Genomic DNA, 14,898 nt, shown 5'->3' with positions numbered 1-14,898 from the left:
TTCCTTAATTATTAATAAATCTGGGCTACCTTACTGTCATGATGGCAGGATAGGTAAGTGCTTTCCTTGCCTTTTCCCATTTTCCCACAATGACATAAAAATTGCAACTAAATTACAGACCAGCCATCAAAGGGAACCTCCTGAAGACTAGCTGAACACAAGGCCTATGACTTAGGATAAAAAGAGGAAGCGATGGCAAAATCGATAAGAGAAACAGAAATACTGAACAGGCGGGTCTCATATCAACAGTGTGGTAAGTTATGCAAGGAGAGGGTTATCTAAGCTAAGGAGGTGCCCGTGAGGAGCAGACGAATTCAATTGGGACTTTCAGGACATTTTGACCAACTGCAGGGCATTTTGCCTAATGTGGACATGCATAATTTAGTAGGAGAAACCACATGTTAGGCCAGAAATAAGTCTCAATAAATTTGAGAAGACTAGCCCTGAAATGTGTCTTTCAGTTGATAGGAATGTTGTCCTGTACACCAAAGGGTTTGGGATTCATATCCTGATCAGTGCACATGCACATATTGTAGGTTTGATCCCTGGTCAGAATGCATATAAGAGGCAACTGCCCAATATTTCTCTCTTACATGGATCTCTCTCTCTCTCTCTCTCTCTCTCTCTCTCTCTCTCTCTCTCTCTCTCTCTCTCTTTCTCTCTCTGTCCCTCTTTCTCTCTCTCCCAAAAATCAGTAAGATCTTATCATCTGGTGTGGATATAAAAAAAACTGTAAAGATTTAAATCACATCAAGCATCTTCTCCAATCACAAATCTATGAAACAAAAAATAACTTACCAGAAGAAAAGTGAAAAATAAAAAGCACATAAAGAATAAATATCATGCTACTGGACAAGAAAGGAATTAACAATAATATAAAAAATTAAAAAGATACCTTGAGATAAATGAAAACACAATCATCCATAATCTATGGCACACAGCCAAAGTAGTGCTAGGAGGAAAATTTATAGCAAGAGAGGCATAACTCACAAAGCAAGCATAATCGCAAGTAAACACTATAACTACACCTCAAGAAAGTAGAAAAAGAACAAACAAAAACCAAAGTCAGTAAAATGAAGAAAATAATAAAGATCACAGTGAAAATAAACAAAGTATAGTCTGAACAAAAACAATAGGAAAGATTAATGGAACCAAGATCAGGATCTTTGAAAAGATAAACAAATTTGATGGACATTTACTCAAAATCATCACAAAAAAGAGAAGTTTCAAATAAAAAATATTGGAAATGAAAGAGAAGTGAAAACTGGTACCACATAAATGCAAAAGATTATATAAAAATAGTATGATCAATTATATGCCACAAAGTGGACTACCTGGAAGAAACAGACAAATTCCTGGGAAAATACAATCTTCCAAGTCTGAATCGGGAAAAAACAGAAAATCTGAAAACAACAACAACAAAAAAAAACTGCTAATGAAATCAAAGCAGCAAGAAAAACTATCAACAAACAAAAGACTTGGACCAGGTGGCTTCACAGGTGAATTCACCAAACATTAAATAATGAATACCTAGTCTTCTCAAATATTCCAAAAAAATGAGGAGGGAAGAAGGCTCCCAAACTCATTTTACTATGCCAGCATTAACCTAATAACAAAACCAAAGACGTAACAAAAAATAATAAAAATGCAGGTCACTGTCTCTGAAGAAGATCAATGTAAAATTCCTCAACAAAATATTAGCAAAATGAGTTCAGTGCTACATTAAAAAGGTCATATACCATGATCAAGTGGGATTTTTTCATGGGATGCAAGGCTAGTTCAATTAATGTGATACACCATATAAGTAAAATGAAGGAAAAAATTCTCATCATATCAATAAATGAAGGAAAAGCATTGGACAAAATCCAACATCCATCTATACTAATAAAAGGGTAATATGCTAGTTAGACTGGGTTGACCTGATATCTTCTGGTCACCCTGCCTTCCTTCAGGACAAAGCCATGGTGGCGGGGGCCAAGGCAGAGGTGGTTAGGGGCGATCAGGCCAGCAGGGGGGAGCAGTTAGGGGCAATCAGGCCAGCAAGGGGTATCAGTAAGGGGCGATCAGGCTGGCAGGGGAGGGCAGTTAGGGGCGATCAGCCAGAGCAGGGGAGGGCAGTTAGGGGCAATCAGGCAAGCCGGTAGAGGGGTTAGGGGCAATCAGGCAGGCAGGCAGGTGAGCGTTAGGACTCAGCAGTCCAGATTGCAAGAGGGATAGGGCCTAAACCGGCAGTCAGACATCCCCTGAAGGGTCCCGGATTGAAGAGAGTACAGGCCAGGCTGAGGGGCACCACCCTTATGCACAAATTTTGTGCACCGGGCATCTGGTGTTGAATAAAATGGGTGAAAGTGGACAACTTTGTCTTGTTACTGATCTTAAAGAAACAACTTTCAGCTTTCCATGGTTGAGCATATTAGTTGTTTGTCAGATATGGCCTTTATTATGATGAGGTCTTTTTAGTCTATCCCCACTTTTCTGACAGTTTTTATTATAAACTAGAAGCCCAGTGCATGGAATTCATGCCCTCCCCTGCTGGTCCGATTGCCCCCAACTGCCCTTCCCTGCTGGCCTAGTTACCCCCAACTGCCCTCAGCTGCCGTACATCTTGTGGCGGCGATCTTGTGGCGGCCATATTGTTGTGGCTATATTGTGGTGGCCATATTGTGGTGGCCATATTGTGGTGGCCATATTGTGGCGGCCATATTGTGGTGGCCATATTGTGGTGGCCATATTGTGGTGGCCATCTTGTGATGACATGAGGAGGCCATCTTGTGATGACATGAGGAGGCCATCTTGTGATGATGTGAGGGTGTCGTAAGAGGGCACGAGGGCCACCTCGGCTTTTATTAGTGTAGATATAGTATTGGAAGACATAGCCACGGCAGACAAGAAAGATAAATAAAGGGCATCCAAATTGGAATGGAAGAAGTGAAACTGTTATTTGCAGATGTAATGATACTATAGAGCGAGAACCCCAAATAATCACCCAAAAATGTTTAAAACTAATAAATGAATTCAGTAAAGTAGCAAAGTACAATATTGATTATTCAGAAATCATTTGTATTTTTATACACCAATAACAAACTAATAGAAAGAGAAATAAGAAAAATAGAACAATCCCATTTACAAATAAATCTAAAAGAATAAAGTACCTTGGGATTAAATTTTACCAAGAAGTTGAAACAACTGTACTTGGAAAACTATGTCATTAAAGAAAGAAATTGAAGAAGATATGGATAAATGGAAGGATATATCCTGTTCATGCATAGAAAGAATTGATATCTTAAAATATGCATACCACCCACTGCATCTAAAAATCTAATGAGATTCCTACCAAAATACCAATGGCATTTTTACAGAACTAGAATAATCCCAAAATATATATGGAACCAAAAAGACCCTTAATAGCCAAAGTAATCTTAAGAAAGAACAAAGTTGGAAATATCAGGTTACCTGATATTAAACTATACTATGCAGCTATTGTAATAAAAGCAGCATGGTACTCCATGACACATAGATCAGTGGACCTTAACAGAGAGCCCAGAAACAAATTCACACCTATATGGCTAATTAATGTATGACAACTGAGGCAAGAATATACAATGGGATAAAGACAGTATCTTCAATAAATGATCTCGAAATAATGGACAGACACATGAAAACAATGAAACTATATCATTTCCTTATTGCAAAAAGGTACAAGGATAAACTCAGAATGGATAAAGACTGAAATTTTAGACCCCAAACCTAAAACTCCTAGAAGAAAACATAGGCAGTAAACTATTTGACTTCACTCTGAGTAATATAATTTTGGAAATATCCCCTCAAGCAAAGGAAACAAAAAAATAAATAAACAAATGGGTCTTCATCAAACTAAAGAGCTTTGCACAGCAATAAAGCCCTCGAAGAATGAAAATCAACCTTCAAAATGTAAGAGGACATTTTCCAATGATATATCTGAGAAAGGGTCAATATCTTAACTATATAAGAAATTCGTACAACTTATAACATCAAAAACAAATGAACAAACAAACAAACAAACAAAAGCCTGACTTAAAAATGGGCACAGGACTTCTTCAAAGAAGACATACAGAAGGTCAACAGGCACATGAAAAGATATGTCACTAATCATCAGAGAGATGCAAATTAAAACTATAGTGAGATATTAACTCACACCTGTCAGAATGACTATCATCAATAGATCAACAGTCACTATGGAAAACAATTTCAGAGTTCCTCAAAAAAATTAAAAAAGCAAACAAATAAAAATTCATATACAGGAACAACAGTATAGTTGTTACCACAGGAAAGGGGGTATAGAGTAAACGGGGTCAAATGTATAGTGATAAAATGATTTGGCTTCAGGTGGCTGGCACACAATGCAATATACAGATAATTTGTCATAGAATTGCACACTTGAAACCTATATAATTTTATTAACCAATGTTACCCCAATAAATTAATTGGAAAAAAAAAAACTAGAACTACCATATGAGCCATCAATTCCAATTCTAGGTATATTTGTCCAAATAAATCCAAAACAGTACTATAATTTGAAAAGCTATGTTCAATTCAACATTATTTACAAAACCAGAATATGGAAGCAACCTATGTGTCCACTGATAGACGAATGGTTAAGGTTGTGTTATATATGCTATGGAATATTACTCAGCCATAAAAAAATGAAAATCTTGCCATTTGCTGCAGCATGGATGGACCTAGAGAGTATAAGAGAGACTAGCAGATGCCCAAGGGGCGGGGGTGGCTATGAATAAAGAAGGTGAAGGGATTAGCCAAAAAATACATATGCATACTGCATGGACAGAGACAATAGTTTGTTATTGACCAAGGGAGAAGGAGGCAGGTAAAGGGGGGTTGCAGAGGGGAACAGCTGCAATAATGTAAAAAGTGAAATTTTTAATTAAAAAATAATAAAGAAAGAAAAAAATTAGTGAATAATTTAAATAAAATTCCATGATTTCACTTACATGCGTAATATACATACATACATACATACACAAACAAACAACAAAACCAAAACAAACTCCTAGATACAGAGAACAAATTGATTGTTGACAGTTGGAAGGGAAGGGAGAATGCATAAAATGGGAATTAGGATTAAGATGTACAATTTGCCAGTTTAAAAAAAACAATCACCTGTCAATTTGTATTGCATAGCTGTGAATCTTGAGAAAGAAGACACCTACTAAAAAGGGCTCATGGTGGCTACAGGGCTCATATTATTAAAAAATTAGGGTAGCATCCACTTCTACACAGGAGCCTCTCATGCAAACTGCACTTCAGAGAGAAGCCTGCACTTCATCACTAGCATGCACTGTGATTCTGCCATCTGAGCCAGTCCTTATAAAGGAGTCCCTGGAATCCTCTTTCAACAGGTAGGACTGAGGCTTTCCCCATTCAGTCAGAGCTGTGTAACTCTGACAAACCAGAGCAGCTCTATTCCGACTAATCAGAACAATGCCTTTTGGGCCAAACTGCAAGGAATTGGAGTCTAGAATGAGATAATCGGGAAACAACGAGCATGTATTTCTGTCTACATAAGCCAGCTGCCCTCTGGATCCTGGAGCACACTTTCCCTTTCAACCAAACACTGAAGACTGTGTTTACCTGGCTGAGCTAAAAAACATAAGGTCCCTTGCTGCAATTGACCAGAGCAGGCCAGAGCAGACAGGCACAGAACGGAGCATATCAAAGCCCAGGGGAGCAGGCCAGTGCAGTGCAATGCAGACTGGCAAGGAGCAGAGCAGAGCTGTCTAGCCCAGGCCTGCCTCACACTGTGCTGTTTTTACAGCTGTGCTCTATCACCATTGACCTCTTTGGCTCTGAATAAAGTTTTCATCTTCACCACACCCCAAATTGGGGATTCTGGTTGGTGTTGAATAGGCACCAACCACCATTGGTTGACATAGGAAATACAGTCCATAACCTATATATATATAACCCTAATATGCAAATAAACCAAACAGCAGAACAACCGAACAAGCAGTTGCTATGACGTGCGCTGACCACCAGGGGCCACATGCAGATCATGGCAGGTGTCAGCAGCAGGCAGCAGAGCACGGAACATGGTGGGCATTGGCTGCAGCGGGATGGTGGAGCAGGTGAGCGGGGACACCAGACCACAGCAGGGCGCTGGTCACTGTCATTGGGGCAAGCCTCTGGTGGTTACTGAAAATTCTTTGCTCCCGCATGCCGCAGTCCCACTTGGCACTCATGCCCGCGCCAGCCTCACTCACACCCGCTGCTGGAGCCGGAGCCATCACTCACAACACTGCTGGTGCTGGCCCTGCTCGCACCCACAGCTGGTACCGGAGCCGCCGCTTGTACCCGCTGCTGGTGCCCAGTGCTGGTCCCAATCACTCGGCACCATCAGCGGTTGTGAGTGGCAGCTGCTGGCCCCAAGGAGGACTTCTCCACCTCTCCTTGCTCTTAATGGGCAATTGGGGCAGCAGCCACCATTCACGCCTCCTGACAGCACTGGCCCCAATCACTCCATGCAGTCAGCAGGTGCAAGTAGGGCCTGCACCGTCAGCGCATGAAAGTGGTGGCAGCTGGAGCAGGGCTGCAGGCAGACAGGGGACCAGAAGCCATGGCAGGAGGGGTTGGGCAGGGGCACGGAGGATGTCCCTGTGCCCACCACAGCCTCGTGGCTCATAGTTCCTTTCAAGGTGCATGAATTCATGCACTGGGCCCCTAGTATTGTAATAATTATGTATGGTTCACATGGATAATAGACTTATTGAGGGGATTGCTTAGCAAGTTACATAAATGACTAATCACTATGTTGTACACCAGCAGAAATACAGTCCATAATCTATATATATATAAAACCCTAATATGTAAATAGACCGAACAGTGGAACAACCGAACAACCAAACAACCTGTCGCTATGACATGCACTGACCACCAGGGGCCACACACGGAGCATGGTGGGTGTTGGCAGCAGGCAGCAGAGCACAGAACATGGTGGAAAATAGGTTAAATTGTAGGTTAACTGTGGGGAAGCACAGAACTTGTTTGGAAAGTGTGTAAAGAGGAATCTCCAGAAGGTCGGAGGCTTCTAGGGGACCTTGCCGAAGGCAGCAGACCCTGCCTTGACTTTTCCAAACAAGTCTGAGTCCCGGGTGTTTTCTTGGAATCTTTATATTTAGACTTCAAAACGTCCTTGCTTAGAGGACACTACGCATATGTCTTCTCAGGATGCTTACCCTACTGATAGTATCTAATAGTTAATTTTAGTTCAAGGTGTTGTTACAATAAAAGCCTGAGGAGACAGGCGAATGGGGCTGTTTGGTTCCTATAGCCAAGCAGTCCATTAACCCTCTCTTTCACAGAAACATGTGTCAGAGCAATCATTCATCCTTCGCTCAGTGTCTGCTGGTAAGCCCCAGCAATTAACTATAATTGGAAAACTCAAGCAAAGTTTTGAAATAATATCTACACTAATAAAAGAGAAAAATGGTAATTGGCGTATGGCGATACCGTTTTCATTGGCTAATCAGGGCTATATGCTAATTAACTGCCAACTAAGATTGGCAGTTAACTGTCAACTAAGATTGGCAGTTAACTGCCAACAAGATGGCGGCTAATTTGCATATGTAGGCACAATGCAGGGAGGCGAAAGGGAAAGCAGGAAGAAGCCCCCTGCCACTGACAGTGATCGGAAACCCAGGGGGGAGCTAAGAGCTGGGGGGCAGGGCAAAGGCGGCCCTGGGGCCGCCTTTGTCCTGCCCCCCAGCCATGATCAGAGAATCAGGCGCCTTTGCCGCCCTGGCCAGTGATAGCAGGAAGTAGGGGTGGAGCCAGCGATGGGAGCTGGGCACGGTCGAAGCTGGAAGTCCCAGGAGCTAGGGGTCCCTTGCCTGGGCCTAAAGCGGAGCCCACGATCGCAGCGCCCCCCGCTGCCACTGCAGGTCCCCGCTGCCTGGGCCGGACACCTAGGCCAGAGGCGTTAGGCCTGGGCAGGGGCGGAGCCTGCAACCGCGGGGAGCTGGGGGTCCCCTGCCCAGGCCTGACACTTCTGCCGGAGGCCTCAGGCCTGGTCAAGGGGCCGATCCGGTGATTGGTGATCGGAGGGTGATGAGGGTCAACTCCTCTGGCGGAGGCATCAGGCCTGGGTGGGGGGCGGAGCCGGGGATTGGGGGGATATGATGGTCCCCTTGCCCAGGCCTGAAGCCTGGGTCAGAGGCGTCAGGCTTGGGCAGGGGGTGGAGCAAGCGATCAGAGGGAGATGGGGGTCCCCTGCCCAGGCATGATTCCTGGGCCAGAGGCCTCAGGCCTGGGCGGGGGCCAGAGCCAGTGATCGGGGGGAGATGGGGGTCCCCTGTCCAAGCCTGACACCTCTGGTGGAGGCGTCAGGCCTGGGCAAGGGGCTGATCAGGCGATTGGAGGGTGATGGGGGTCAACCCCTGAGGGCTCCCAGTATGTGAGAGGGGGCAGGCTGGGCTGAGGGACACTCTCCCCCCCACATACACACCCAGTGCACGAATTTCGTGCACCGGGCCCCTAGTACATATATAAAAGCTTATATTCACCAATGGAATACGTATATTTTTCAAATATACATGAAAGGTTTATATCTCTTGACTCATATTAGGCCAAAAAATAGTTCTCTGGATATAAAACATAGTAGCACATATATTATATTATCCACCACAATGCAGTAAAGTTATATTAGACTTGATAAAAGTTATTTTGACAATTTTATTTTTCCTTAGATGGATAACTTGATTGTGGTTATATAAGCTAATAATCTTCTTCTACATAAATTCACACTAGAAAAGAAAAGCTCCATGATACAATTTACAACTAACTTTCAAATGAAGAAAGCACAAGTAATAATAAGATACAATATTTATAAATCTAGGTAAAGAGAATATAGTTGTGTTCTTTGTATCATTCTAATTCTTAAAACTTCTTTGAAAGTTTCAAAATACTTTCAAATAATTTGTTAAAGAAGGGAAACTAAGATGGAGGCATAGATAAACACCGGGAAATTGTCGCCTCCCACAACAATTGAAAAATACCGCAAAGGACAGAGCAGACATCATCCAGAACAACAGGAAGCCTGGCTGAGTGTAAATTCTACAACTAGAAGGAAAGAAAAGCACGCTGAGAGCCAGAGGAACTGCTGAGGTGAAGTGCAGAGGTACGGCAGCTCGTGCGCGTGGAAAGGGGGTGGCACCTGAGGACGTGGCTGTTTTTTTTGAATCACAAGCTCCCGACTGCTCTGAACTCCGGTTCCGGGAAGTCTCTGGGGACCCAGGACTCATACAGGGAGAAGCTGGACTGTCGGGCAGCGGGCGAACTTGAGGGCGGCTTTCCCTCAGAGGTGCTTGCAGCAATTATCGGGTCACTGAGATGCGCAACACCAGGCAGAGAATCAGCCATAGCTGCTTTCTCCGCCCTTTGACACCCTGAGACCCCGTCCCACCCAGGCTGCGGCAGAGGCTTTTGCATGTGAATGTACCTAACTGCAGCCCAGCCAGGCAGACCCGGAACTTCCAAGAGACGGCCCAAGGCCCCGCAGCGGCTTGCATTGCTTCACAGCTGAGCCTCTTCGTGGCTCCTGCTGTGTGGCCTCAGGCAGAGGCTGAATTAACACCTCCTTAGATCCAGGAGCCACTGTACCCAGTGGTCAGAGGGGGACCATCCAGATTGCAACTCCTCAGATCCATAAGGGACACACTCAGGGAGCTGACTCAGTGAGTACCAAAGCCCCAATGAAGCAAGTCTTGCCCCAGAATGGTGTCTTCAGCACAGAAGTTCTCCCACTTCAGACACAGCTGATTCTCACAGCCAATTGGCCTGGAGGTCAATTCCTCCCAGTGATCCTACAACAACCATGGCACCAAGAGTGCACCAAGAGTGTCCACCTCAGGTAACTGGGGAGGCTGAGCCCCTCTGTGAGCTGCCACTGGGCACGTGCCTCTCCAACCAAGGGCGCATGGCTCCCTCAGCAGGATCTGCGACTTCCCACTCCTGCTGCCTGCTTCTGGACAACTTGGTGAGTTACTGAGGACTCGACTCCCTGGACAAGGTCATGCTGTTTCAGCCACAGACTCTGAGATTCCCACATCCCCAGCTTCCGGCTTCTGGACACCCTCGTGATTAACAGAGGGAAATCACTCTGGTCAGAGTCCCACTGACAAAACCGCAGACTACAGCTGCCTCCCACCGTCACAGGATCCAGGACAATTGTAGGAGTGGAGAGCGACGCTACCCCAGCAAGACTCACAGAACACTGGCCAAAGTCACAGTACCTGAGGTTCAGGCCCCAAGTCCCTTTCATCCCAGGCTGTGGACTCCAGGATATCATAGTGAGCACATACCAGTGAGACATCAGGCAACCCTTTCTATAAGAGCTGGAGTCATTATCACATCCACAACAACTTGTATAACAAGGACAGGGATGAGTCACATTGCCAGACAATTCATGATGAGACTTTATGCACAAATGAGAAACTAACATTCAAGACCCAACCACATCAAGAGAACACAAATAGCTCAAGTAGGGGGATCCACTACATCACAAAGCTCAGGAGATCTGAGAGACTGCACCACTGAGTCCCAAAAATCACCAACTACATAGCACCACCCACAAAAGAAACTGAGTAGCAAAGCAGTTGGACCCAAGAAATAGAAACAATTAAAACATTACAGCAAAAAATGGGGAGACAAAAATACAATTCCCAAAAGTAAGAAAAATAGGAACTCGTTAACTCAAATTACTCTAAAAACTCTATGCAAAAAATCAGTCGAGAGACAGCTGGTATCTCAAAAAACTCGTTAGTCTGGACACTCATAAGTCAAGGCCCCACTGTATATGCATCCAATACAGAAGCACACAAATACATTTAAAAAAGCTTCTGGAAGATATCAAGGGAGAGACCAACAGCAATACAATCATAGTAGGGGACTTTAATACCCCATTGACACCACAGGATAAATCCCTAAACAAAAAATCATCAAAGAAACAACAATGTTATATGACTCACTACATCAGATGGAATTAATTGACATTTTCAGAACATTTCATCCCTAAGCAACAGATTACACATTCTTCTCAGATGCATATGGGACATTTTCAAAGACAGACCACATATTGGGACACAGGCTAAGTCTCTTCAAATTCAAGAAGGTAGCAATCATAACAAGCATCTTCTGAGATCACAATGGCACAAAATTAGAAATCAACTAAAATAAACACAATTTTAAAAAATCAAGCACATGGAGGCTAAATAGCATGCTATTAATTAATGACTGGATTACCAAAGAAATCAAAGAAGAAATAAAAGCATTCCAGAAACAAATCACAATGAAAACACAATAATCCAAAATCTATGGGACAAGTGAAAGCAGCCTTGAGTAGGCAGTTCATAGCTCTACAGGCCTACCATAAAAAACAAGTAAAACTGGTAATAAATTATCTAACCCTGCAACTTAAAGAATTAGAAAGAGAGCAACAGGCCCAGCAGAAGGAAGGAAATAATAAAGATTATAGCAGAAATAAATGACATAGAGACCAAAAAAAAACCAAAACAATACAAAAGATCAATGAAACCAAGGGCTGATTCTTTGAAAGGATAAAAAAGATTGATGAACCTATATCCAGGCTCACCAAGAAACAAAGAGAGAGGACCCAAATTAACAAAATCAGAAATGAAAGAGGTGAAGTAACAACTGACCCCACAGACATACAAAGGATTGTAAAAAAAAAATTCTACAAACAACTCTACACCAACAAAATGGACAACCTATACAAAATGGACATATTTCTAGAAAAATACAATATTTCAAAACTCAATCAGGAAACATCAAAAAACCTAAATAGGCATATACCTACTGAAGAAATTGAAGCAGTCATGAAAAAAAAAAACTTCCAGCAAACAAAAGCCCTAGTCTGGATGGCTTCACAGGAGAGTTTTACCAAACATTCAAAGAAGAACTAAAACCTATCCTCCTCAGACTATTCCAAAAAAAATCAAGAGGAAGAAACACTTCCAAGCTCTTTTTATGAAGCCAGCATTACCCTAATCCCAAAATCAGATAAAGACACTACAAATAAAGAGAATTATAGGATAATATCTCCAATGAACATAGATGCTAACATCCTCAACAAAATTTTAGCAAATTGTATCCAGCATTACATTAGAAAAATTATACACCACGACCATGTGAGATTTATTCTGGTAATGAAAGGCTGTTACAATATCTGAAAATCAATAAAGGTGATACATCACATAAACAAATTGAAGACAAAAATCACATAATCATATCAACTGATGTAGAAAAAGCATTTGACAAAAATCCAACACCCTTTCTTAATAAAACTCTCAGAAAAGTGGGAATAGAGGAATCATACCTCAACACAATAAAAGCCTTACATGACAAACCTATGGCCAACATCACACTCAATGGGCAAAAACTAAAACAATTTCCCCTAAGAACAGGAACAAGACAGGGATGTCCACTTTTGCCACATCTGTTCAATATAGTACTGGAAGTGCTAGCCATAGCAATCAGACAAGAAGAAGGAATAGCCCTAGTAGGTTTGGCTCAGTGGATAGAGTGTTGGTCTGTAGGCTGAAGGATCCTGGGTTTGACTCTGGTCAAGGACACATGCCTGGGTTGCAAGCTTGATTCCCAGTAGGGGAGTGCAGGAGGTAGCCGATCAATGATTCCCATCATTGATGTTCTATCTCTCTCTCCCTTTCCTTTCCTCTATGAAGTCAATAAAAATATATATTTTTAAAAAAGAAGGAATAAAAGGCATCAAAATTAGAAAAGAATAAGTAAAATTATCATTATTTGCAGATGACATGATATTGTACATAGAAAACCACAAAAACACCATAAATAACTATTAGACTTAATAAATGAATTTGGCAATGTAGGAAGATATAAAATTAACATTCAGAAATCTATCGCTTTTTTATACACTAACAATGAAGCACAGAAAGGGAAACTACAAACACAACCTCATTTATCATTAAAAAAAAAAATTAAGATACCTAGTAATAAACTTAACTAAAAAGGTAAAAGATCTGTATTCAGAAAATTATAAGACACTGAAAAAAGAGATAGAAGAAGACATAGACAAATGGAAGAATATACCATGCTCATGAATCAGTACAATCAACATCATTAAAATGTCCATACTACCCAAAGCAATCTATAGATTCAATTCAATCCCCATTAAAATACCAATGGCATATTTCACAGATCTAGAACAAATGCTCCAAAAAAATTATATGGAATATAAAAAGACCCCAAATAGCTGCAGCTATCCTGAGAAAGAAGAACAAATTTGGAGGGCTCACAATACCAGATATCATGTTCTATTAAAAAGCCACAGTTCTCAAAACTGCCTGGTACTGGCACAAGTACAGGCATATAGACAAATGGAACAGAAGAGAGAACTCAGAGATTGACCCAAGCCATTATGCTCAATTAATATTTGACAAAGGACACAAGAGCATATGATGGAGACTATACAGTCTCTTCAATAAATGGTGTTGAGAAAATTGGACAGATACATGCAAAAAAAATGAAACTAGATCACCATTCACAAAAATAAACTCAAAATGTGTAAAGGACTTAAATGTAAGACAAGAAACCATAAAAATCTTAGAAGAATCCATAGGCAGCAAAATAGCAGACATATGTTGTAGAAATATTTTTAGTGATACAGCTCCTAGGACATTGGAAACTATGGAGAAAATAAACACATGGGACTACATTAAAACAAAAAGCTTCTGTACATCAAAATAAACCATCAAGAAAACAACAAGAAAGCTCACTTCATTGGAGATCATATTGTCAATGTTATATTCGATAAGGGTTTAATCTCTCTCCAAAATTTATAGGGAATTCATACAACTTAACAAAAGGAAGATAAACAATCCATCCAAAAATGGGCAAAGGACCCTTACAAAAGAGGAGATAGAGAAGAAGGTGAGCAAATATATTAAGAACAGTATGCCATATATGCCAGGTCTCTTGAAACAGCAAGGTTGGACCGGCTCCCGGCACCCAGAACACAGCACAGTCAGGAAATAGTGGTTGTGGGCTCTGGGTAATGATGTCATATAGCAACGCCTGGCTTTCTCTCCCAGCAAATAGCCTCCTTGGAGTTTCTTCAGCCCAGGAACCCAACTTGCTTTATAGCCAGGTGCAAACATTTTACACTTTAACCAAATGTTTGTGAAGCATTTTCTGGTGCCTCATCTCATTTGATCCTCACAGAAGTCCTGGTGTAGGTAGATAGGAGACTCGGTAGAATCCAGCCACCATTTCTGGGCTGGGCTGGGCTGTGGGCTGCATTTGGCAACATGGGGTCTTAGTAGCAGTGGCTGCAATTTGGTGGGGTGTTGCTTGGGGGTGGGGGTGGGGACCTGAGTCCCACTTTAGAGAAGCTGAGTGTTGGTTTGTTGGCACCAGGTTCATGGTGCTGTTTAATTTTAAATGGCCAGTGTGCATCATGGCATCTCCTGCATTGAGTGTCTGCCCCCTGTTGGTCAGTGCGTGTCATAGCTACCAGTTGGACAGTCAGACACTTAGCCATTTATATATAGAGAGATAAAAAAAATTACCAGAGGACACACATTTCAAAGGGAAGAAGGGGAAACACACAAAAAAAGGGCTTGGTTGGGAGGCCAAAGTGGTAGCATAAACTACCTTTGAGCCGTGGCTGGTTTGGCTCAGTGGATAGAGTGTCGGCCTGCAGACTGAAAGGTCCCAGGTTCGATTCTGGTCAAGGGCATGTACCTTGGTTGTGGGCACATCCCCAGTGGGAAGTGTGCAGGAAGCGGCTGATTGATGTTTCTCTCTCATCGATGTTTCTAACTATCTCTCTCCCTTCCTCTCTATAAAAAA

The 14,898-nt window shown here is 42.3% G+C and overlaps 1 protein-coding gene across 1 annotated transcript in view; it reads right to left on the bottom strand.

The window, feature by feature from the left end:
• Nucleotides 1-14,898, bottom strand: part of LOC308512645 (A disintegrin and metallopeptidase domain 3-like) — a gene marked incomplete at both ends in the record, with an annotated part of 75,913 nt that overhangs the window by 19,497 nt on the left and 41,518 nt on the right. The gene's annotated exons all lie outside the window — the stretch shown is intronic.

Source organism: Myotis nattereri, assembly GCF_964212035.1.
Source record: "Myotis nattereri genome assembly, chromosome: 2".
NCBI lineage: Eukaryota > Metazoa > Chordata > Mammalia > Chiroptera > Vespertilionidae > Myotis > Myotis nattereri.
This window is presented reverse-complemented; position numbering and strand designations above follow the sequence as displayed.